General features: G+C 41.9%; 1 non-coding gene across 1 annotated transcript; it reads right to left on the reverse strand.

Annotated features, from left to right (window-relative positions):
• Positions 1-21331: 21331 nt before the first annotated feature.
• On the reverse strand, positions 21332-21478 carry LOC123392497. Its single transcript, XR_006607223.1, has one exon. It is a non-coding gene; the product is annotated as a U4 spliceosomal RNA (small nuclear RNA).
• Between the last annotated feature and the right edge of the window lie 4550 nt (positions 21479-26028).

Below are 26028 nucleotides of genomic sequence, written 5' to 3' on the forward strand. Positions count from 1 at the left end.
GGCCGTGGGAGCCACACCTGGGAAAACATGGAGGATGATGGGTCTGAGAGTGAACTGAAGACTGGGTTTTGAAAATCACCTCTAGGGCTGTGAGACCTGGAATCAACTTACTTCCCTCCTCTGGAGGCTCCCAAGCCTTGGCAGATGGAGATACAAGAATACTTGTATTTACCTGGGCTGACTCTGGAATTAATCATGGTCTGGAGCCACCCCATCCCTGAGATTCTTAAGGGTACATGTTGGGGAATCGGACCAAGGCATCAGGATTTTAAATAGCTCTCTAGATGATTCTGTAGTGCTGCCAAAGGAGAGCGTGTCCTCTGAAGCATCTTGTGGAGATCAAAATGGAAAGGATGTGGAAGGGCTTGGTCAATGCTGAGGTACTTCTGAAACCTATTTATTTTCTTCACTAACTCTGAATTCTGTCTCTTTAACTTTAAAAGAAAAGTATGTCATGTACTAAAAAAAATCCCATTCAGTGCAGGTCATCATAGGAAGCAGACTCTTGTGGCTGTTCTACCTTTGTGTCCGAATCACACCCAGCCCCACCCTAATAATTCTGGGCTCAGCAGCATCGGTTTGGTCTCCAGGGGCTCTCTCCAGCCCTCTGGTAGCCCGGGAGGGCACAGATTTGACAAGCACTGGATAGCCTCTATGTGCGGGAGTCGGCAGGGACTGAGGTGGTGGAGTACAGGTTCCCACGGAGCAGTGCAGCATGAGGCTTGCCTGTCAGAATGCTTTGGGATTCAAGAACACCCACGAAAGGGGTGCCCGGTGAAGAATCTGAGGGAGAGGCATGCTGGTGTGTGACCTGGTGCTCTGTGTACAGAATTATATGTAAAAGCTCTGGCTGCTAGGAGAGAATTTCCACCTTTTTCAACAGCAGCTTGTGCACCCGTCCATCATCACCTGTCTACTTCGTTGTCAGCTTATCGCAGGAATCACCATTGTTTTTGTCAGCTCCCGTAAACTGAAAGGTTGGATTTGTATATCAAGATCTAACCTCTGTGGGCTTCTGTCACATATGGTCCTGTCCTTCAGTCAGCAGACATTCATGGCTGACATTATCCTCAGGAAGACACTTGGAGCAGTGGATTCTGATCTACTGAGAGAGCTTTGTGCTAATGGTCACTTGTCCACAAGCAGTGTTACTTGTCCACTTTACATTTGCTAATGAAATTCCTGATATTCTTTTAATTCCAAGCTCCATAGTCCCAAACTCACCAGTTAGATTTCTGCCCTGTCTCACTGCTTCGAGACTGGGACCCCAGATTCCTTTTGGTCAAGTTCATGCAAGACATACCATCTATCCAGCTATCCATTCATGAAGCCACTCAGCTCTCCAGTCCGCACCCCCGACTCACCTATGCTCCATCCATCCATCCATCCATCCATCCACCCACCTATCCAGCTGTCCATTCCCTTTACTCTATAAAGTTTCTAGCCTCCAGAAAGTTTATTTGGTATTTCAGTTATTATCCCATGGAGACAGGATATACTCACCGTATACTAATTATTTTATTATTATTACTAAATTAATTGAATTACTAATTTCAAAACATTAGGGGCTTCCTCTGTGTCTGGCATTGAGCTAGTTACTACTAAAGCTGTGGTAAGGAGCCTGAATTGAATCTTGAAGATTGAGTGAGCATATTCCAGGCAAAGAAAGTGGGTTGAGAAGCAGGGAAAAGCCATTCCGGCACAGGGAACAGCTAGTGCAAAGTTTTGTAGGTAGGAAAAGCAATGAAGCTTATGGGGAGCTACAGGTATCCCCTAATCCAGGGTAGCAGGGTGGGAAGCACAGAGCCTCCAGTAGTGACACTGGAAAGATAAGCAAGGGCTGGGTGATGAAGGGTCTTGGATGGCATGTTAAAATGTCTACAGCTGGTAAAGGGATTGCAGCGTTGCAGTTGCACCTGACATTGACTTGACTGTTCTGTTTAAAACCAGAGCAGAGCCACCACTCATAGCCTCCGTCTGGGAGGCAGGTCTCCTGATCCCAGGGCCACTGCTCTCTGTCCACCGCCCTGTGGGCCACCTCTTCTCCTCTGACTCATTCTCCTTCTCCCCATATCTAATCTTCATTTGTCAGCTTTTAATACAGGGCTGCAAACCCTGTCAGAGCTCAGTAAATGTTTGTTGAATGAATCACTAATGCCTCATGAAGGCATGTGTATTTGTACGTGAAAGACCTCTTGAATCTCTTTCTCCATTTTAGGCCTACTTAGAGTTGTGTTGGTAGAAAGGGACTGGATTAGTATTAAAAAAATCAGGCTGCGGGCCCTGGCTATCTCACTGACCAGCCTCACTGACTAGCCATGCCTCCGGCCTCTGCTACCACACCAGTGAGATGTGATCAGTAACTCTGACTTGCCTGGGGGCTTTCAGGCTAGTTGTGCGCTGTAAGTCCATGCCTCTGAGGTCCTTACTAACTGTTGAGTGCTGCATTTTCAGAAGGTAGTAGCCCTGCTGCTTCTATAGTTTAGGGGATTGTCATATTTTATCTAGATCATGGAAGATCTCCATGCCTACCAAATAAGTCTTGGTGCTATGCAGAACAGAGATTGTACACTTGGGGTTATTTAATAAAATGACTTTTACCAAGGGTTGGGTGGGTTTTGGGGAAACCAAAAAGCATTAGCGCCGAACTCTGAGACTAGTAATAGTGGGCATCTTGCCCACTCCCCTGGGACTTGAAGGGTCCAGGGGACAAAGGCAAAGGATCGATATATCAACCTCTCTCCCTGCTTCCTCCCATCTCCTGCCAGTGCCTCCCATATGCCAAACCTGACCAGAAGTCAGAGTCAAGATTATCACTGATGGATTCCATAAAGGTCAGCCTCCTGGGGCAGAGAGCAAGGTGAAGAAGTGTGCAGTGTGAGTCTGAGGTCAGATAGCAGGTGTTCAGTACACCTGCCGTATTTACCTTTGTTGTCTCTCCTCTCCAAGGCTGTTCTTCTTGCTTTAAAGGCTTTTGTAGCCCCTCCCCCTTATCTGGATCACTTCTGTTTGTCATCCAGCCTTTATTCAGGTCTCATCTTCCCAAGTAAGCCTTCCAGAGCCCCTGTCTCTTGATACTGGTTGTACTGTACTGGGAGATTATTTTTTCTCTGGATATTGGGACTGTGTTGTCTTTCTCTTCCATACCACCCCCACCCCCAGCTGAATCTCCCCACCCCACACCCAGTGCCTAGCACAGGACCTGTGGGAAGCAAACCAGGAGGTGTTTGTTGCCCTGAGCTGAGCCTTGAAACCTTGAAGCACAGCTCTTGATGGGTTCTGCTCTCTTACAAAACCGTGGGTGCCTCCCCATTTTCCATGAATCAGAGATATTCCATACCCCTTTCTTTGCTGTCTGACAGCCTCCTCCACCTGCCCTCAGTCTCATCTATCTGATTTCCAGTACCCATGCTGGGCAGCCTGCTGAGTTTGGTGTTCCCTTCTCCCATTGCCATACCTTGGGTTGTTTAACTCCAGTTTGTTTTTAGAAGTGTATTTCATGTGATTCGTGTTACTTGAGTAACTCCAGCAGCCTCAACAAAATCATGGAAGAACTAGAATTTATAACGCAACGAACTTTACACACGCATTTTCCTCTCCGTCCAAACACATTTACCAGCTCTGGGCTGCTAAAGTGCAGGGGGTGGTAGAAATGGCAGGAGAGTTCTCTGGATCTACTGGTTCTTTATTTCACTGGCTGTGACCTTGAATGAGAACCTTTGTTTTCTTTTAAGAAAAAAGGCATATCACCATCTTTCTGGGCAATCCTGGGGACCCATTGAAAATTTATGTGTAAGCACTGTAAATGAAAAAACCTTAAGGAAATGTCCATAGGTGGGATCTATGCCATTCATTTGCAATGCCATTAGCCTTTTTTTTTTTTTTAAGATTTTTATTATTTGAGATACAAAGAGAGTGTGGGCATATGAGTGAGTGCAGGAAAGTGGGGGAGGCAGAGGGAGAGGGACAAGCAGACTCCCCACTGAGTGGGGAGCCAATTTGGAGCTCTGTCCCAGGACCCTGAGATCATGACATGAGCAGAAGGCAGATACCTAACCAACTGAGCCACACAGGTGCCCACCATTAGCCTTCTTTTTTTTTTTTTTTTTTTTAAAGAATTTATTTATTTATTTGGCAGACAGAGATCACAAGTAGGCAGAGGCAGGCAGAGAGAGAGGAGGAAGCAGGTTCCCTGCTGAGCAGAGGGCACGGTGTGGGGCTCGATCCCAGGACCCTGAGACCATGACCTGAGCCGAAGGCAGAGGCTTTAACCCACTGAGCCACCCAGGCGCCCCCACCATTAGCCTTCTTGAAGGCAGTAGATTCCACTCCATTTGACCTTTGCTGATGTGTGATGATCGTGTGTGTCTGTGTGGGTGTGCGTCTGTCTGTCTGTCTATTCTGTCTAGAAACTACAGGTATTTTCAGATCAAATGATTGTTACTGATGTCTCAAATATCATTTATGCTCACTGCTTTTTAGAAATTATGAGTCATTATGGGCGCCTGGGTGGCTCAGTGGGTTAAGCCGCTGCCTTCGGCTCGGGTCATGATCTCAGGGTCCTGGGATCGAGTCCCGCATCGGGCTCTCTGCTCAGCGGAGAGCCTGCTTCCTCCTCTCTCTCTCTCTGCCTACTTGTGATTTCTCTCTGTCAAATAAATAAATAAAATCTTAAAAAAAAAAAAAAAAAAAAAAAAAAAAAAAAAAAAAAAAAAAAAAAAAGAAATTATGAGTCATTAGATCTTATTTAATACATTAATAAAGATGCCCATATTATTTTATCACAATTTTGCTTTTTAATATTTTGATAACTGGGATTTTTATATAACTGCTTTTTTTGGGTTGTAATCCTATATATTTTATTGTGTGCATGTAAGTACGTTATTTTGAGATGTCAGAGACTGCTAAATAGGTCCCTGGTACAAATGTGCACCCACATATGCAGATACACACACGGATACACACACACAAAACCCACAGCCTCTAAAAAATCCAGTCTCCGATTCCAGGAAGTACCCTCAGGGGACCTAGCCACAACCCTAGGCTGCTGGTGGCTGTTGTCTGCAGAAGCTCCAGGAAAACAGAGGAGGGACTTGGGAATGCAAAGCAGGGGGCATAAGGTGTGAAGAAACAAACTCAGAGGCAGGAGGAGGGGCAGGGAGGGCTTTGGGCTTAAATCCTAGCTCTACCATGGACTTGCTCCATGATTCTGGGCAAATTCCCTCAACCTCTGGGCTTCAGTTTCCGGACCTATGAAGTAGTGATGATAGAAACTACCTTGCCAGGGTCATGATGGTGATAAAAAAGAAGTAATATACACAATGTACCTTCCACTGAGCTTGAGGCACCCTAGGCATGCAGCCATGGCAGCCCGTGAGAAATGAAAAGAGGGAGGTCAGCGAGCCAGCTTTGTGCCCTCTGGGAAGTAGGGGGGTTGGCTAGCAGCTTGAAAAGTGAGCCTTTGCCTGCCCTCGTGCACGCGCAACCTGGGGACAGTTCTCACAAGCCTGATGGGGCACTGACCACCAGGATTGCTCAGGGCCAGCATTCAGGGTCTGAAGAAGAGAGGAAATCTTGCTTGCTTGGGTGCCAGGGAATAGGTTCTTCAAAGGACCCTGCTGCCCTGAGGTGGTCAGACTTCGTGGGGCATGAGGTTAGGATCAGTCCACCTCTTCCCCACTTAAGGGAAGACAGACGTTAATGGGGCTGTAGTGGTGGGGCCTGGAATTCCAAGGCCCTGAGGACACCCTGTCCTCAGCTCACCTGGGCCTGCCTGTGGCTGAGGTCTGGGAGCTCCCCCATGCAGCAGGCTCCAGCCAGGTTCTCAGGATGGCTGGCACGGAGTGCCGTGCAGCAGCAGCCGGGTGCAGATGAGTGAACACACTGGACCCGGGCCTGCTTTGCTGGGGTGGTCAAGGCAGGACCAGCACTGAGGGATGCCAAGAGAGGTACCTGAGGGGACGGTTTTTAAGGTGGTCCTCTCTCAGGTGGCAGACCCTGCACTTGCACAACCATGAGAGTGAGAGGGCCCCAGTACTTCTCTTCCCTTACCCTAGTCTAGGCCCTGGGTCGAGTATGAGGTGAGTCTCACAGGCCAGCTGCTTCCAGATCAGGCTTCATACTGAAGCCACCTGAAAATGCAGAATTCCTCCAGAATCAGAACGTCTGCAGGTGGGGCCTTGGAATCTGTTGTGCATCAGTATCCCTTCAGGTCATTATCACAGGGCCATCCCCAGGCAGATCCAGGAATGGCCCTTGGGAAGTGCTGGGGCTAATCTGAATCCCACAGATCTTTGTGGTTTACAAGTACTTTTCCAGTGCAAAACTTATCTGATTTTCATGATGTCCCCATGAGATAAGACATTTTTCAAAGAAAAAAAAATCACAATTGTGATTCCTCAACAGAACCAAAGGTAGTGCTGTTCATATGTTCGTTCATTCGTTCGTTCATTCGTTCGTTCACTTTCCTCTAGCAAACATGGATTAAATATCTGTAGAAGCACCCACAGGAGTCAGGTATACACACATATATGCACATGGACTACTTAACGTATGAGGGCTCTGGTGATCAGAAAGAGAAGTAGAGGGGAATGTGTTGGGAGGAGTCCTGGCAGGCTTCCTGGAGGAGGTCTTGGGCCAGGTTTGGCAGGTTGAGTGTGATTTCACCTTATGTAGAAGGGCCTTCTTGAAGAGGGTGCTGCACATGCAAAACTGTGCTTTGTTGAGCTTGAGAAAGCCTGGTGTACTTAGAGAATGTTAAATACATGGGGATCAATTGAGGAGAGGCTAGGTAGCTAGGCTGGGATGAGATTGATGAGTTTGGATGGTTTCCTTCAGGTTGCGGGGAGCCACTGCCGGTGTCTGGGCAGAAGAACGACATCAGCCATGTTTTTTAACCCAGTGCTTCTCAGATGTGCTGTGCATGTGAATTCACCTGGGTGTCATGTTAAAATGCAGATTTTAACTCCATATATCTGGGGTGAGGCCTGGCATTCTGTATTTCTAACAAGTTGCCAAGGCTATGCTGCTGCTACTATTTCCTGGAATATAGTTGGAGTTTAAGTAGCTGTACTTCAAATCGGCATGTACCAATAAGGGAAGAGACCAGAGAGAGGAAGGCACCAGTACAGGCATGGGGCAGGAGGCAGTGTTGCTCAAGGAGGCTGTTGCTTTTCTCATCAGCTTTGAGGATGAGACCCCCTAAGTCCTGGGTTATGTTGTCCTCTGCATTTATCTCACCCAGAATAGGGCAAAGACAGGAGGGGTCAGAATTCAGCTTTCCCAGGATACCTGGGTGGCTTAAGGGTCTGCCTTCAGTCCAGGTCATGATCCCAGGATCCTGGGATTGAGTCCTGTGTCTGAGTTCTTGCTCTTCGGGGATCCTGCTTCTCCCTCTGCTTGCTGCTCCCTCTGCTTGTGCTCTCTCTCTTTCTGACAAATAAGTAAAATCATTAAAAAAAAAAAAATGGATTCAGTTTTACCCAAGTCTCTTCAGATGTTGAATTTCAGCAGTTGACATCACGGTGCTTTTGGGGGATCATCCTAAAGCACAGGACTTGGAACAGTCTTGCTAACAGAAAGCATGACTGTCGTCCATGCTGGGTAAAATAGTACAACCATGAGTGCAGATCTGTAGAATGTGTCCAGCTGCTTCAGTGGTTTTCTGTTACTATTTGTGAAGTCTTCATTCTTGTCATCTGCTTGCAGAAGAGTGGTGACAGTTGCCAGAGGTTTGAGGAAAAAAAAAATCATGGGAGAATTTACATTTGAGAAAATTCCATTCATTGACTTAATTATTTCTGGGAATTCAGAGAAGACCACCATGATCCTTTAGCCACGAAAATGCTTGGGCCAGCCTTGGAAATGCTAGAATTCTGCAGTAGCAGCTTTTGAAAAATCCTTTAGTATGCAATTTTGTAGCCTGAAAATTTTGCCCATGTTTAAAGTTTTTGTAATTAAAAATATGCTGTGGAGAGAGAAGGTGAAATTAACAGAGAGAATGAAAATGGTTAAAACCAGAAGGGCAGTGATAAACTTGGAGTCCTCACCCTGACACACTTCACCATGCATGTATATCAATGCTTGCTTTTTTTTTTCTTTTCAATTCCTCATCATTATGCAGACTTACTATTATTTTTTATTTGCAGTGGCAATTACGTTCAATTCTGTTTTCTGCTTGACATTACTGCATGACTATTTTTCCATGTTGTTATGCAGGTCTCATAATCAAGTTCATGGGCCATATAATTCACTGTTGAGTTGTATGATCATTTATTCAGACTTTGCTATTGGCCATTTCAGTCACATGATGCTATTAAAGATGGAATGAGCAACACTGTTAGTGGGAGTGTGAAATGGTACAACCCTTTTGGGAAAGCTTTTTGGCAATACGTATCACAGGCCTGAAAAATGTTCATTGCCTTAGAGCTAGTCATTCTACTTCTGGGAATCTCTCCTAAGGAAATAATCTAAAGTGCAGACCTGGATTTATGCATCAAGCCCAAAACTTTATGGATGATAGAGAAAAAATGGAAACAACCTAAATGTTTAAACACAGGGTAAGTATTATGTAAAAGATGACATAGCTGCTCAATGGAATATTATACAGACATTAAAAATGTTTATGAAGAGTTCATATGTGGAAAATGCTTACATTGTGATTGAAATAAGCAGCATGTAAAATTGTATTTATGCTAAGATCCCAGCTGTGTAAAAAACAGCCTACTAACTATGCATAGAAAATGGTTTTAAGGAAACATACCAAGGTGTTAACAGTGGCTGGTGGGAATAGAAGGGATTTCATTTTTCTTTTGATTTCTCATGTCTTCAAAAAAGTTAATCTTGTTCTGATAAAAAATTAGTGTACTTGATTGAATTAAATGGCAAGCATTAAAGAAATACGTGTAGAAAGTTCACCTTTGTTAATTGTTCCCTTTGCAGATATATAAAACATGTATTTCCAAAGTCAGTTGAGTGTGAGAATGTCAGACCAAATGATTTTTGAAGCAGTTGTACATATTTTTCTTTGTTTGTAGAATTTGTTTGCTTTTTACTAAAAAAACCAAAACAAAACAACATATATCCTTAGATAGTTTAAATTCTGTATAATGCAATTTGTGGATTACCAGCATTATAGTATCTGGATTTTTCTTTATAAGAAAAAAGAGGGGGCACTTGGGTGGCTCAGTGGTTAAGCCTCTGCCTTCGGCTCAGGTCATGGTCTCAGGGTCTTGGGATCGAGCCCTGCATTGGGCTCCCTGCTCAGCGGGGAACCTGCTTCCCCTCCTCTCTCTGCCTGTGTGCCTACTTGTGATCTCTCTCTCTGTCAAATAAATAAATAAAATCTTTAAAAAAAAGAAAAAGAGCAGGATGAAGTCAGCTATCAGGAGAACTTAGCACTGATTACATACATTATCAGAAAGACATTGCTGTCACGTTTCGAATTTCTTGGATGTCTTCGATGTGGAGAGAAATCAGTTTGTTGACAGATAATTTATATTGATGTAAATATTTGTTATCCTGGATAATTTATATTGATTCAAAATTATTATCATTTTAAAGATTTTATTTATTTATTTGAGAGAGAGAGTGAGCACAAGAGCAGGGGCAGCAGGTGAGGGAGAAGCAGGTTCCCCGCTGAGCAGGGAGCCCAGAACAGGGCTCTCTTCTACAACCTTGGGATCACGACCTGAGCTGAAGACAGACACTTAATGACTGAGCCATCTAGGTGCTCCAGCAACTTAAACTTTTTAAAAACGTTTTATTTATTTATTTGAGAGAGCAAGAGAACGCACACGCATGGGGAGGGTCAGAGGGAGATGGAGAAGCAGGTTCCCTGCAGGAAGCCCAATGTGGGGCTCTGTCCCAGGACCCTGGGATCATGACCTGAGCCGAAGGCAGACACTTAACTGACTGAACCACCCAGGCTTCCCTTAAAATTACTTTTTATGAGCAAGTTAAAATAGAAAATCTCTACATTTCTGTATTTTTCAAATGTTCTATCTGACTAAATATTTATTTTACAATAATCAGAACAGTGCTTAAAACAAGAGGAACATTAGGGGAGCCTGGGTGGTTCAGTCAGTTGAGCATCTGACTCATGATTTCAGTTCAAGTCATGATCTCTGGGTTGTGAGTTCAAGCCCCATGCTGGGCTCCCCGCTGAGTGTGGAGCCTACTTAAAACAACAACAACAACAACAACACACACACACACATACACACAGGCACATTATAAAATGAATAAGTTGTGGGAATGTAATATACAGCATGGTGTATATAGTGTATAATACTGTACTGGATATTTGAAAGTAGATAAGAGAGTGGATCTTGAAAATTCTCATCACAAGAAAAGAAATTTTTGTAACCATATATGGGCTTATTGTGGTGATCATTTTGCAGTATATAGAAGGGGACTCACCAAAATATTAATAGTGGTTATTGCTAGGGAACATGAATATGGGTGATTTGAATGGCCTTCTCATTTGTCTAGATTTTCTAAGTTTGCTAATTGAACTTTCAATATTTAATATAGAAAATAAATTAAAAAACTCCAGCTTCATAAAAGAAAAAAAGGAGGGCAGAAGCAAGATTGGGTTTTGCATGGGAGGTGTTGAAAGAAATTTAACTTGATATATTTCACTGCATGATTTTCCACGGAGGCCCTCAGAATTCAGAAATACGCTTTTGTGAACACCAAGCTGTTCACTTTTTCTCCCAGCCACCTCCTTTGTTACCTCATCTATACTTACCTGAATTTAGGTTTTACTCAAAGCCTAGATGGAGCATCACTTCTTCCAGGAAGTCTTCTCAGATTTTCTGACCACCACCAACACGCAAATAGTATCTTCAGCATAATTTATGCAGTCCTAGACTTGATTCCTTAAATCTCTTCTTACTCTGTTGCACTAGGGATATATAAGGTACTTAGACATTATTATTTAAGGTATGAAGTTATGATCAATGACCCTACGGAGAGTTCCTTCAGAATAAGGTTGTATGAGATGTATAACCCTGGGCTTGGTCAGTGGTAGAAGCACAGTAAAATGTTAAAGGGCTGAAAGGATGACACAAGGCCCCTTCTTCTCCAGGAAAAGTGGTTGCTGAGAGATGATATTCACAAATAAACGTGTGCTCGCAAAATAAGACACTAACATCAGAGAACCTTCCTGAACAATCCAATATGTGCCAGGGATTGACACTTCATTTCCCTCAATCCTGTCAATAATCCTTGAAGTAGGTACTATTTTTTGGGGGGGGTACTATTTTTAAAAAAAAGATTTTAATTATTTGACAGGGAGAGACAATGAGGGAGGGAACGCAGGCAGGAGGAGGGGGAGAGGGAGAGGGAAAAGCAGGCTCCCCATTAAGCAGGGAGCTCGATGTGGGGCTTGATCCCAGGACCCTGGGATCATGACCTGAGCCGAAGGCAGATGCTTAATGACTTAGCCACCCATGTGCCCCCGAAATAGGTACTAATAATTACAACTTACAGATGAGGAAACTGAGGCTGAAGTTTTAACCTCCTTCTCTTTGACTCTACAATCCTGACCTTTCCATGGGGCAGGAGAGGCGCCAGATGAGTGACTCAGGAATTAGGGTCAAAGGTTTCCCTCTTCTGAGGCAGGTAGGCTTTCATGCCAGGTAGCTAATAAAGGCTGCCCATTTCATTTATTATTGTCTGGGTATCTTCTGTGCTGGGTTCCATGTGCCAGTAAACTGGTGAAGGGTGTGGCATTAAAAATTTTAATAACAGGAGATTTGGAACCTGTCTGTCCAATTAAGGGTTTGATTTCTATTTCTTAGCCCACATGCTGATGCCTGTGCCTGAGTAACATAACCCCTCCTTAGAATAATGTGAAACAAATCAGGATGCTTTCCTACTAATGAACATCAAGAAATGACCAGTTCTTCCTTCTCTTGTCTTTCCTGAGTATATCTGCTGAACTTCACTGGGCTGTATGCTGGCAATTCCCAATTCAAAAATGAGAAGAGCGGCAGGCTCAGGGAGGTTGGTGCACGGGGAAAGCAAGGCAGCAAAGAGCAGAACTCCCAACTTATTTATTTAAAAACATTTACAGTGGACTTATAAAATATGTTTTTAAAAAAATTATTGACATGTAATTGGCATATAACATTGTATTAGTTTTAGGTATACAACACAACAGTGATTTGACATATTTATTGCAGAAGGATCACCACAAAAGTCTAGTTAATGTCCATCACCATACTTGGTTACAGTTTTTTTCTCTTGTAATGGGAACTTCTAAGATCTCCTCTTAGCAACTTTCAAGTGTACAATACAGTGTTGCTAACAGTAGTCATCTTGGGGCGCCTTGGTGGCTCAGTGGTTAAGCATCTGCCTTTGGCTCAGATCACGATCCTGGGATCAAGCTTGCATTAGGTTCCCTGCTCAGCAGGGAAGCCTGCTTCTCCCTCTCCCACTCTACCTGCTTGTGTTCCCTCTCTCACTGTCTCTCTCTGTCAAATAAATAAATAAATAAATCTTTAAAAAATTCTTTAAACAGTAGTCATCTTGTAGTACATTATATCTTACAAATGGAAGTTTATACCTTTAACTTCACTGGTTTCTTTCATCCACCACCGCCTCCTCTGGCAAACAGCAATCTGTTCTCTTTTTCATGAGTTTTTTTTTTTTTTTTTTTTTTTTAAGATTCCACATATAAATGAGATCATAAGTTTGTCTTTCTCTGTCTGACTTATTTTACTTAGCAAAGCCCTCAAGGTTCATCTGTGTTGTCACAAATGCCAAGATTTCCTTCTTTTTTGTGGCTCTATTCCATTTTGTGTGCACATGCGCGCGTGTGTGTGACATTTTCTTTATCCATTCATCTGTTGATGGTCACTTAGGTTGTCTCCACATCTTTGCTATTGTAAATAGTCCTGCAACGAACATGGAGTGCAGATAACTTTTTGAGATAGTGATTTTATTTCCTTTGTACAAATACTTAGAAGTGGAATTGCTGGGCCCAGTGGATTTTCATTATATGCTGCAGTTATGGTCTATAAAATCACCATGAAAAGTGAATTAGTGGGACGCCTGGGTGGCTCAGTGGGTTAAAGCCTCTGCCCTCGGCTCAGATCATGATCCCAGGGTTCTGGGATCGAGTCCCGCAGTGGGCTCCCTGCTCAGCGGGAGCCTGTTTCTCTTCCTCTCTCTCTGCCTGCTTCTCTGCCTACATGTGACCTGTCTGTCAAATAAATAAATCTTAAAAAAAAAAGAAAAGAAAAGTGAATTAGTGAATATTGCACCATTGTTCCTAGGGGAATACAGGATTAGGTTCCTGAAAGCCTTTGGTCACAGTGTTTTCATCAATTCATCAACCCATAACCTTGTTGTAGGTGTGTTTCTGTTTAGAGATATCTTATTTAATATGTAATCTTGATTCATCAACATTGAACCTGCAGCCAGCAGCTGTAACTCAGCTTATCTGACACATATTTTCTCCATAAGGCATATCACTGCCTTCTTCAGGACTGCTCTTGGGAGCCATTTTTAATAGGAAATCACCAACAAAAAGTACAAAAATATGAAAAACATGGCACTGAATAGATCACAAAGAGGATACTTGTTCGCAGTATGAACGCTGAAACAGGAAGTCAGAATTGACTTATTCAGCCCTCAAGGGAACATGTGCCCTAATGAAACACCACAGATGGTGTGGCCTAAACAACAGCAATTAGTTTTCTCACAGCTCTGAAGTCTGGAAGTCTGAGATGAAGTTGTCGGCAGGTTTGGTCACTCCTTAAGGCCTGTCTTCTTGGTTTGTAGATGGTCACTTTTTCTGTGTGTCTGTATGTGTTCTTCCCTGGTGTCTCTGTGTGTCCTCATCTCGTCCTATAAGGACATCAGTCAGATTGGATTAGGGCCCATTCTTATGGACTCATTTTAATATAATTACCTCCTTGAAGACCCAGTTTCCAAATTTAGTTGCATTCTGAGGTGCTCGGACTTAGGGCTTCAACATGTGAATTTTGGGGGCCACACCATTCAGGGGATTCAAATGTCTACTGCTTTGTGCATGTCTACAAATGACCTCAAAGGTAACGTGAAGACAATATTTCTCATTTACCCAGTTTTACTTTCACAGTTTGTTATTCACAGTCATCTTTGGTCTGGAAGCAGATGATCCCCCATCTGATACAGCCTTGGAAGGTCAATAGTAGCCCCATACTAGTCACAACGCCTGAGTCACCCACCTCACTTCATCTCAGTCACACAAGCATTTTATTATGTCTATGAGAAGGGTGACTAGATATTTTCAGAGAGAGAATATATTCACATAACTTTTATTACCATACAGTCTTATGATTGTTTTATTATCACTTTTATTGTTCATTTCTGACTGTGCCTAATGTATAAATTAAACTTTATCATAGGTATGTATGTGTAGGAAAAAGCATAGTGTATGTAGGGTTCAGTACTGTCGAAAGTTTCAGGCATCCGCTGGGAGTCTTGAAAAATATTGTCCTTGGGTAAGGGATGGCTACTGTACTGATTTGGGATTATAAATAAACTTTAGCAAGCAGGTGATTCTAAATATGGCATAATAATTTGGGAACAGTGAGGGTTGACCATAATTACATCAATGGTAGCTGGTGGGCTGTTGAATTTTTGATTCTTGCAAGGCTGGGCTAAGATAAACACCCACCTCTAAGAAGATAACTTACTTCCAGTTCCCTGAACATCGATGGAGATGCATCATCTGGGTAACTAAGAGAGAAGAGCTTTCTTACTCTTCGTCACCTCCAATTCTCTTTTTTCTCCCAATTCTGCTCTTTCAGGGAGATCCTATTTAGCTTAAAGACAAGGGAAACAATAGTGCAGGTAAAGTTTCTGGCCTCACCCAAAGCATTATGAAAATGAGTTATAAATTCTGGGACCACAATGTCTGCACACACTGTAGCTTTCTAGAAAATCTAAGCCAGACAACTGGAGGGGATGGAGTGGGAGAAAGGAGGATCATTTCTCACACCCCTTCCAGTGCTAATTGTCTTAGCAATAGGCTCCTATTATTTTCTCATTCAGCTCCCAGCAGAGCCTCTAGGGTGGGCATGGCAGCTGTTACTGGAGAAGGAGATTGAGTTGCATGAAATCATCTGGCTGTTGAGGGGTCAGCATCAGAACAGGGGACTTTAAAACCTTCCCTCCCCCAAACTTGTCCTCTTTCTTTGGCTTTTGAGTTGGGACAAGCTGAATTGGTCCCTGATGTTGATATTAATGCATCCATATTTAAGAAGATCAATACTTTTTTAAAAAAAGATTTTATTTATTTATTTGACAGAGAGAGAGCACAAGTAGGCAGAGAGGCAGGCAGAGGGGGAGGGAAAAGCAGGCTCCCCGCTGAGCAGAGAGCCCGACCTTGGGATCATGACCCGAGCGGAAGGCAGAGGCTTTAACCCACTGAGCCACCCAGGCGCCCCAAGAAGATCAACACTTCTTTATAGGCCTTGAGGAATTTGTGAATTTTCTTACTTTTCCACACTTATTTCTTGAGTACCTATTAAGAGGGGATGCAGTCAGGATCCAAAAGTGAGTGAGTCCTCTCCTCTACCCCAGTGGGTTTCTGAATGTCTAGAGAGTGTTGCTCAGTAGAACTATAATGTTAGCCTCATGTGCAATTTTTAAAAAAGTCTTCTAGTTATTTAAGAGAGAGAGAGAGAGAGAGAAAGCCTCATAAGCAATTCTAAGTTGTCTAGTAGTCTAATACCCACAACAGAAAACTTGAAACAAGTGAAATTTATTTGATAATATATTTATTTAATATAATATATCCCAAATGTTATCATTTCAATGTCTAAGCATTATGAATATTGGTAATGAAATATTTTACATTATTTTATGCATATTACATTTTTTTCGGAACCTAGTGTGGATTTTATGCTTACAACATACCTTAATTTTTCCTAGCCTCGTCGGTACTACTCAGTAGCCACATGTGGCTAGTGGTGACTATATTTGATGGTATGTGTCTAGGGGGAGATATTTCTAAATTAATTTGTACACCACAGATGGACTGTGGTTCATAAGGAGAGCCTATACTCTGAGGAGGAAGCATTTCATTTGGAATTGCTCCTGAAGGCTTTCCAGAGGAGGGGATTTTTACAGACTTGACTGTACTTAGAAGAGAAGGGCATCCTTGGCAAAGGTAGGGGCCCTTACCTGGAGCTAGTGAAAGGGGAATGCCCTGACCCTGAGCCAGGTTGGTCCTGGTCCTGCTGTTCTCCCGTTTCGCTTGAGTTTTGCAGTCAGACTTGAGTTCTGGAAGGGGCAGGAAGATTTCATTCCTCATGAGTTTGCTCAGGGCTGTGTGCCTAGAACCAAGTTAGCCAATCCCTGTGCTATAGTTGCTCATCTCTAGACCAGTGCTGCTGCTGCTGCTTTTTTTTTTTTTTTAAATATTGTATTTATTTATTTGACAGAGACAAAGAGGACAAGCAGGGGGAGTGGCAGGCAGAGGGAGAGGGAGAAGCAGGTTGCCTGCAGAGTAAGGACCCCTATGCAGGACTCGATCCCAGGATCCTGGATCATGACCTGAGCTGAAGGCAGACACTTAACCAACTGAGCCACCCAGGCACCCCAGACCAGTGCTCTTTAAACTGTAGTGGGCATCAGCATCCCTGGAGGGCTTGCGAAAACACGAGTTCCTTGCCCTGCCTCAGAGTCTCTGATTTAGTGGGCCTGGGGTGGGCCTGTGACTTTGTGTTTCCAGCACGCTCTGGGCTGCTGCTGCTTGGAGAATCAGTCTTCGAGGACCATTGGTCTGCTGGATGAGGAAAGCTGCAGACATTCATTCAACAAACATTTCAAGCTTAGCATTTTGTGGCAGGGACTGCTTTAGCACTAGGGATAGTTGTGAGCAGGATAAGTGAAGTCTCCTTCTCCAGTGGAGCTTGAAGCATAGACGCAAATAGCAGATGATGGTGACCTTGGGGATCTGGAGTTGACGTTGTCCTACCATAACATGCCTGAAAACTCTGACACCTATAAAAATGACCATGTTTTGACAGCCAAGATTATTTCTACTCGCTGAGGAAAGTTTTCTGTAAGAAAGGATATGTGATTTAATGAAAACCTACTATGTGACATACTTTGTGCCAGGGGATTTGTGAATATGGTGGGATGATATGCCTATATTCCCACAGCTGGTTTATGGTGGGGCTGGGCTTTGCTTCTGTTCTGTTTGTTGGTTCATGGTGCTCCATCCATCTGCACCTGTTAGCAACACTCGCCCCTCCTCCAGTTTTCTTATTAATGTCTCTCACTCATTTTGCAGATCCCCGAGCAACCACCGATTCTTTAGAAAAGCCTCTCTTGATCTCCTTGCCAAATTTCAATTGTGTATTTATTATTTAATTCATGAGGCCTGTCACTTTAAGTAACATTTATAGCTTGAAAGAATGAGATTAATGAATTTAATGAAACTGGGGAAGGATTCTTGCAGGAAGTGGACCTTGACTTACAGGGGTGAAAAGAAGACATTCTGGGACCCTGGCACAAGGAGTGGAGCAGTCTGGCAGTTAAAACCGGAGACAACCTTGAACCTGGAGGGGTGGAGACCTGGGGGTGTCTGGGCATTCTGCACAAACTTGGTACTTGGGTGGGTGTGTGAGGGGTCCTGATGAGAAGAGATTGCAGAGATAGAGGTGGAATTCTGAAAATAGGGAACCCTTGAATGTTTGTGGACAGTTGAGCCACATCTAGCTTTTTTAATTTTTAAATTTTAGAGGTAAAATTCAATTCCTCAGGGTCCTGATGGGAGCTTGAGGGACTCTACAGGAGGAATCATATTGAGATTCAAGCGCCAGAGCCATATGATAGGGATCAAGTCCTAGTTCCAGTTCTTAATAGCACATGACTGTGGACCATTTGCTTAACCACTTTGAAACTCAGTTTCATTCTCTGAAGAATAGGCAAAACAAACAGAAAAACCCATCGAATTCATTGTATTATTTTGAGGGTCAAATGATGTAATATAGTATGAATTGTCTGGGGTGATGGCAGGGCACCACCGACATGCTAGCTATTACTGTGAGTGTCCCTTTCCTCTGGTCTCACCTTTCTTTCTTCCTTCTCTCTTGATAATTGCCCACAGAAAGATTTTTAAGGGCTTCTGGCTGGAACCCTCAAGCTGGCTCTTGGCATCCAGGCAGGTAGGACATTACTACCTAAAAGACAGGGTCTGAGGGTGGTAGGGCAAGGCACAAGACAGAACTGGCCAGCCTGGGAGCACTGAGTCCCTTACCTGGTTTCCCACTGTGGACAAAGGCAGGTCATCACCTTCTGGCAGCTCAGTTTTGACATCTGCATTCGGGGGACCATGATCCCGGCTGACCATCATAGTTCTTAACTACCCTGTCACTGCCCCATATTCCTGATCCCTTCTCTGGACATCACTTAGCAGCTACTGTGGCCAGCAAGGGGCTGAGGCCAAATCAGACGAATGCCATGGAACAAGCTAATCAAAGGGAAGTCTTTGCCTGTAGGATGACTGCTCTGTGCTCACCGCCACAACACACAGTAACAAGTGACTCTTTAAGAAGGAAAAAAGAAATCTTCTGAGTGCACTTGGCTGCAGAGCCTTTAGGAAACCCAGTTACAGTAAATCTAAAAATAAGGCCCAGGGAGGACCAGGGTACATTTAAGTTTTTCCTTAAATGCACAAAAGGTTTCTTTTTTTTTAAACCTGACTAGGGAACAATATAAGTCAACAGCCTTATTTTGCCTTACTTTGTTGTGTAGGACCCAGAAAAGCTCAAGGGAAAGCATTCCTGAGATTGTAGCTTGTTGCCTGAAGATCCAACCCAGGGAAAGTTATTTTTATACCTTGTGGGTTTTTTCTTTCTTTTTTTCTTCTCCTTTCAGCTGCCTGGTGTTTATCCTCACAATTAGGGGGTTTGTCTTGTGAAACAAAGCATTTTTTTCTTGCTTTCCTTGATTAAAAAAGAAATACGTGTTCATTGTAGAAAATTAGAAACTACCAAAAAAAAAAAAAGGGAAAAAAGACATCTGTCATTCAAAGATAACCATGATTAATGCTTCGATAATGTTTTCTTCTGGTCTTTTTCTGTGCTTTTGAATAGCTAAGTCCATAGGACCCATACAGTGTCATATCTCACAGTTGTAATGGGATGTTTCAGTGCATGGCAGAAGATAGCGCGTGCCCCTTTCCCATCATGTCTCTTGCCCTCTCTCCCCAGAGGTAAGTCTGTTCATTGTTCTCTTGCTTTTCTTCATTGTTTTCCACATAGTTAGGTGTCACTAAACAATATGTTGTTTAATTTTACAAGTTTCTGATCTGTGTAAATGCCAGCATAGTGTACGTTAGGGCTCAGCAGTGTCCAAAAATCTTATGGAGACCGGTTATCTAGTGACTCTGGGTGGATCACCTGGTGTGTGGTGTAGATAGTACAAGTATTATACCTTTCTGTTTGAGTCAAGACATAAAGAAAGGTTAGGAAGATATTTTTGATTCCTCCTATGCTTGTGAAATGACAATGTCCTTCTTTCTTTCTTTTTTTTAAAGATTTTATTTATTTATTTGACAGAGAGAGATCACAAGTAGGCAGAACAGCAGGCAGAGAGAGAGGGGGAAGCAGGTTCCCCCCTGAGCAGAGAGCCCGATGCTGGGCTCGATCCTAGGACCCTGGGATCATACCTGAGCTGAAGGCAGAGGCTTAACCCACTGAGACACCCAGGCGCCCCTGTGCTTATTTCTAATTATTCATTTTTACTGCTGTGTAGTGTTTCATTGGATGAATTTATCCTAAGTTAGAGTACTTAACCATTATCCTGTGGATAGACATTTGGGTCGTTTCTGGTACCTGGCTATTTCAAACAAAACATTTATGAACATTCTTAGGCATATGTAAGAGTTTTTCATTTACAGCCTATTTCTACGCTGGGTATTAGGGTATGTGCATCCCCAAATGTGCTAGAAAATGGCAAATTGTTTTTTAAAATGATCACACATTTAATTTAAACTCTGTGGCAAGTATTATAAGGGTTCCTGCTACTCCAGATCCTTGGCAATGCTAGGTGTTGCTGGACTCTTCTATTTTTGGCATCCTGGGAGGTGAAAACGATCAGATTTTAATTTGGGTTTTCTTGATTTCTAATTAGATTGACTATCTTCAAAGTTTTCTTCTTGTTTGAGGTGGCTAGTAATAGATTTGACTCACTTTTCCCTTTCTTTTCTTTGCTTCTTTCTTTCTTTCCTTTCTTTGTGAGAATTCTTTATATACTCTGTTATTCCTTGATCAGTATTATAAATATTTTCCCCCAGTTTTTGCCTTTTCACTTTTGTATTGTTTTTTTGATGAACAGACGTTTTTGAACTTATCAATTTGATAAAGGTTTATTTTTTTTTTTTGGTGTGTCTTAACTCCTCTACCTTGAAATCATCAGTATATTCCATACATTTTTTCTTTATAAAGATTTTATTTATTTCTTTGTCAGAGAGAGAGAGAGCAAGCACGTGCAAGCACATAAGCACAAGCAGGGGGAGGGGCAGAGAGAGGGAGAAGCAGGCTCCCCAGTGAGCAAAGAGCCCTATGGGGGACTTGATCCCATAGGCCTGGGATCATGACTTGAGCTGAAGGCAGACTCTTTTTTTTTTTTTTTCCTGAAGGCAGACTCTTAACTGACAGAGCCACCTGGGCATCCCTCGATACATTTTTTTCAAAAACTTTTTAAAGTTTGGGGCACCTGGGTGGCTCAGTGGGTTAAGCCGCTGCCTTCAGCTCAGATCATGACCTCGGGGACCTGGGATTGAGTCCCGCATTGGGTTCTCTGCTCAGCAGAGAGCCTGCTTCCCTCTCTCTCTCTGCCTGCCTCTCTGCCTCCTTGTGATCTCTGCCTGTCAAATAAATAAATAAATAAAATCTTAGAAAAAAAAACCTTTTTAAGTTTGTTTTTCATTTCAGTCACTGCAATACCTGAAAGTGAGTTGTTTTTTGTATGGGTAAAATAGGGATCAAAATTATTATGATATCTTCCATATGCGTAAGTGATTGTTCCATAAGCATTTATGGAATAGTCCATCTGACTTGGGAATAGTCAGTGGGAATAGTCCCACTGACTTGCACTAAAACTCTTTCCTATTTTAGTTATCTAAGTGCATAGGTTGGTTTCTCGGCTTAATCTTCTCCCATTTGGTATATATCTTTTCATATATTGGTAGAACTGTATCTTAATTTTTTATGATTTTATACTAAGTTCTGGTATTTGGCAGGGCAAGTTTTGTCATTTGTTCTTTGTTATTCATCAAAATTGTCTGAATTACTTTGGTCCTTGGCTCTTGCTTATGCATTTCAAATTAGAAATTCGCATTTCTTGATCATTTTCACTGAAAGTTTATCAGTTTCTTGGATAACCCTGCTGATGTTTTGATTTCAATTAGCAATAATCGCGCCTCGGATAAACCTCATTGGCTACGATACTGCCACTGCGCAAAGCTTGATGATGTTTTGATTTCAGTTGTATTGGATCTGCAGACCAATTTGGGGAAAGTTGACATGTGTTGATTGAAACTTCCTATTCATGAACATAGTCCCACTCTCTGCTTCCATTTAAATATTTTAAAGTATCATTTAGCAATTTTTATAGCTTTCTTCATAAAGGTCCTGAACAGTTTTTATTAGAGTTATTTTTGTTAGCAGAGTAAATTGTATTTTTAAAAATTGCATTTTAAACTGATCGTTGTTGGATTATAAAAATGTAATTTAAAAAAATATATTTTATTTTTATTTATTTGAAACAGAGAGAGAGAGAGAGAGATCACAAGTATGCAGAGAGGCAGGCATAGAGAAAGAGAGGAGAAAGAGAGCTGAGAGCTGGATGCGGGCCTCAATCCAGGACCCTGAGATCATGACCTGAGCTGAAGGCAGAGGCTAACCCACTGAGCCACCCAGGCGCCCTAAAAATGTAATGTTTTGTAAATGCAGTTTTTTTTTAAAAGATTTTATTTTTCTGGATTTTATTTTTTTATTTGATCGAGAAACAATGAGAGAGGGAGCACAAGCAGGGGGAGGGGCAGAGGGAAAAGCAGTCTGCCTGCTCAGCAGGGAGCCCAATGGGGAGTGGGGAGGGGGAAGGGGAGGGTAACCATCCCAGGATCCTGGGACCATGACCTGAGCTGAAGACAGATGCTTAACATGTGAGCCACCCAGGTGCCCCTTGAGTTTTGTTTATTGATACGATTTTGTTAATTTTATTATTCTTTCTAATAATTTATAGTTTTTATTGGGAGTAAAGATAATATTTATACCTTTCTTTTATTTGTATTGTCTAATTGCATGAAGTAGGACCTCCACAAAAAGTCAAATTTAGGGGTGCCTGGGTGGCTCAGTGGGTTAAAGCCTCTGCCTTCAGCTCAGGTCATGATCCCAGGGTCCTGGGATTGAGCTCCATATCAGGCTCTCTGCCCAGCGGGGAGCCTGCTTCCTCCTCTCTCTCTTTGCCTGCCTCTCTGCCTACTTGTGATCTCTGTCAGATAAATAAATAAAATCTTAAAAAAAAAGTCAAATTTAAACTAGCAAGTCTTTTTTCTGACTATAAAGGAAATTCTTCTAATAATTCATCATTAAGTATGATATTTACTTTGGATTTTTATAAATGTCTTTCAAGTTAAGGAAATTTCTTTCTATTTTTAGTTTGCTATGCCTTTTTAAAAATCACTTATTAATGTTGAATTTTTTTAAATTTAAATTTAATTTTAATTTTTTTTAAAGATTTTATTTATTTATTTGACAGGCAGAGATCACAAGTAGGCAGAGAGGCAGGCAGAGACCGAGGGGGAAGCAGGCTCCCTGCTCAGCAGAGACCAATTCGATGCAGGGCTTGATCCCAGGACCCTGGGATCTTGACTTGAGCTGAAGGCAGAGGCTTTAACCACTGAGCCACCCAGGTGCCCCATTAATGTTGAATTTTTAAGGATCTTTTTGTGTGACTACTCAGGATCTTGTGATTCATCTCACTTAATATGTTATGATGATGAATAGCAAAATTAAATATCTAATTTAAGCCAACATGGCATTTCTTGGATAAATCAAATTCTGGTCATGTGTAATATCTTTATAATTTCTGGATTTGATTTGCTAACTTTAGTTTGGGGGACTTTGCATCTAGGTTCATGCGGCTAGTGATTTTATTGGCTAGTGATTTTCCTTTTTTATATTATATTTTCCTCATTTTGATATCAAAGGTGTACTTTCCTCATCAAATAAGTGGGGAAGTCATTTTCCTCTTCTGGTTCTCTGCAAGAGTTGGAATTATCTATAATTACCTGTTCTTGACATTTAGTTAGAACTTGCTTTTATAACCACTGGGTCTGTGAGGGTTTTTTTTTTTTTTTTTATGGGATGGTTTTAAATTATAGATTTAATTTTTCTTAACCATTAAAGAAAAAGCTAGTTTTTCTAATTCTTTTTTAGTTTTGGTAGATTATATTTTTCTAGTAATTTTTCCATTTTATTTAGGTTTTAAAACTTATTGGCATAAAGCTGTTCATGGTATTTTTTACTCTTTTTAATCTCTGACCTATCTGTAGTTGTTCATTCCTTTTATTTATTTATTTAAAAAATTTACTTATTTATTTGAGAAAGATATAGACAGAGAGTGCACGTTTTACCTGTGTGTGCTCACATGATGTGGGGGAGGGGCAGAGGACGAGCGAGAGAAAGAATCTCGAATAGACTCCACACTCAGCATGGAACCCTGTTGGGGCTAAATCACCCCACCCTGAGATCATGTCATAAACTGAAATCAAGAGTCAGATGCCCAAGCGACTGAGCTACCCAGATATCTGTTCATCCCTTTTATTATTTCTTATTACGTATTTGAGCCTTCTGCCATTTTTTTCTTGATCATTTGCACTGTAAGTTTATCAGTTTTATTAGTCTTCATAAAGAACCAACTTTTGATGTTCTTAAAGATACCATATTTCCATTTTCTGTTTTCCTAATTTCTGCTTATTTTTAGTTTTTTTTTTTTTTTTTAAGATTTTTATTTATTTATTTACAGATAGAGATCACAAGTAGGCAGAGAGGCAGGCAGAGAGAGGGGGGAAGCAGTCTCCCTGCTGAGCAGAGGGTCTGATGGGGGGCTCGATCCCAGGACCCTGGGTTCATGACCTGAGCTGAAGGCAGAGGCTTTAATCCACTGAGCCACCCAGGTGCCCCTTATTTTTAGTTCTTATGTCTACTCTCCTGGATTTATTCCGTGGTTATTTTCTAATTCTTTTTTATTTTTTTTTAAAGATTTTATTTATTCATTTTACAGACAGAGATCACCAGTAGGCAGAGAAGCAGGCAGAGAGAGAGGAGGAAGCAGGCTCCCTGCTGAGCAGAAAGCCCGATGTGGGGCTGGATACCAGGACCCTGAGACCATGACCTGAGGCGAAGCTTTAACCCACTGAGCCACCCAGGCGCGTCATTTTCTAATTCTTTAAGTTAGATATTTAGCTCACCATATTAAAAACTTTCTTCTTTTCTAATCTAAGCATTTAAAGTTATCTATTCCTCTTATGGGTGCCTGATTGGCTGCGTCGTTTAAGCATCTGACCCTTGGTTTTGGCTCAGGTCATGATCTCAGGGTTGTGAGATTGAATCCTGGATCCAGCTCCATACTCAGGGGGAAGTCGTCTTGAGAGTATCTTTCCCTCTTCATCTGCTCCTCTCCTTGTTTGGGTGCACGTGTGTGTGCTCTCTCTAAAATAAATAAAATCTTAAGAAGAAAGCTATCTGTTCTCGAGTTTTGACTTGGCTGTGTTCAGTAATTTTGATGTATAGCATTTTCCCTGACATTCAGCTTTATGTACATTTTAATTTCTACTTTAGTTCTTTCTTTGATCTTTGGCTTATTTAGAAGTAGGCTCATAAATTTTCAAAACCGTAAGATTTTCTTTGTTGTCTTTTTTTGTTGTTTATTTCCAACTGAATTGCTTTGTGGTCAGAGAATGCTGTATAAATGCTTTGCTTCTGAATCTTGCTGGACTCGCTTTATGTCTGAAAGACGAGGTTTTTGTATGATTAAGTGAAAGCCACAGGGATGGCACTGTATATATGTTATCTTGACTTCTCCCAACAGAGATTCCAACACAAGATAATATTTATTTAACAAATGAGGGAACTGAGGCTCAGAGAGGTAAGTGGAAGAGTTAAGAGCTAATTCAGGTTAGTTTAACTCAAAATAGTTTTCTCTACTCATATAATAGCTTAGTCATTTGTTTGGAAAATAAGATTAATAATAAATTTGGGTTATTATTATATGGATATAATATTACTGGTATTAGGAAAATATAAATTTATTTTTATTTAATTATGTTATGTTAGTCACCATACAGTACATCATTAGTTTTTGCTGTAGTGTTCCATGATTCATTGTTTTCATATTTAAAGGCTATCTGGGTATTTCCCCTTCTGATCTTAGTGCTAGCTCTTTATTAATTTCTCTATCCATTCACAAATCTGTGGAGGCTACCCTGGGTCAGGCTCTGTATCTTGCCTGGGTTCTGGGTCCGTATCTTGCTGTTAAGAATTTCATATTCTCATTGGAAAGTGAAGAAAACTTGGGTTGTTTTCCCCTAACGTAATTCTTAGCATTGTGGGATCATTTGTTCTTTTAGTGTAATATAAAAATATCTCTTAGAGAACACTTGAAGGAAAATGTTGAATAAATAGAGTTGCTATTTCTGAGCTGATTGCTGTGGTGATGATTCTGTAATCATTGTGTATTTTAGGTACCTGCCCTTTCCAAGTCTCTTTCTCTGCCTCCTGATCTTTTGTTGTTGTTGTTTTCTTTCTTTCTTTCTTTCTTTTTTTAAGATTTTATTTATTTATTTGACAGAGAGAGGGAGAGAGATCACAAGTAGGCTGAGAGGCAGGCAGAGACAGAGAGGAGGAAGCAGGCTCCCTGATGAGCAGAGAGCCCGATGCGGGGCTCGATCCCAGGACCCTGGGATCATGACCTGAGCTGAAGGCAGAGGCTTAACCCACTGAGCCACCCAGG

The sequence above is a fragment of the Mustela putorius genome, unplaced genomic scaffold (assembly GCF_011764305.1).
Source record: "Mustela putorius furo isolate JIRA1106 unplaced genomic scaffold, ASM1176430v1.1 tig00000580_pilon_pilon_pilon, whole genome shotgun sequence".
In the NCBI taxonomy this organism is placed as follows: domain Eukaryota; kingdom Metazoa; phylum Chordata; class Mammalia; order Carnivora; family Mustelidae; genus Mustela; species Mustela putorius.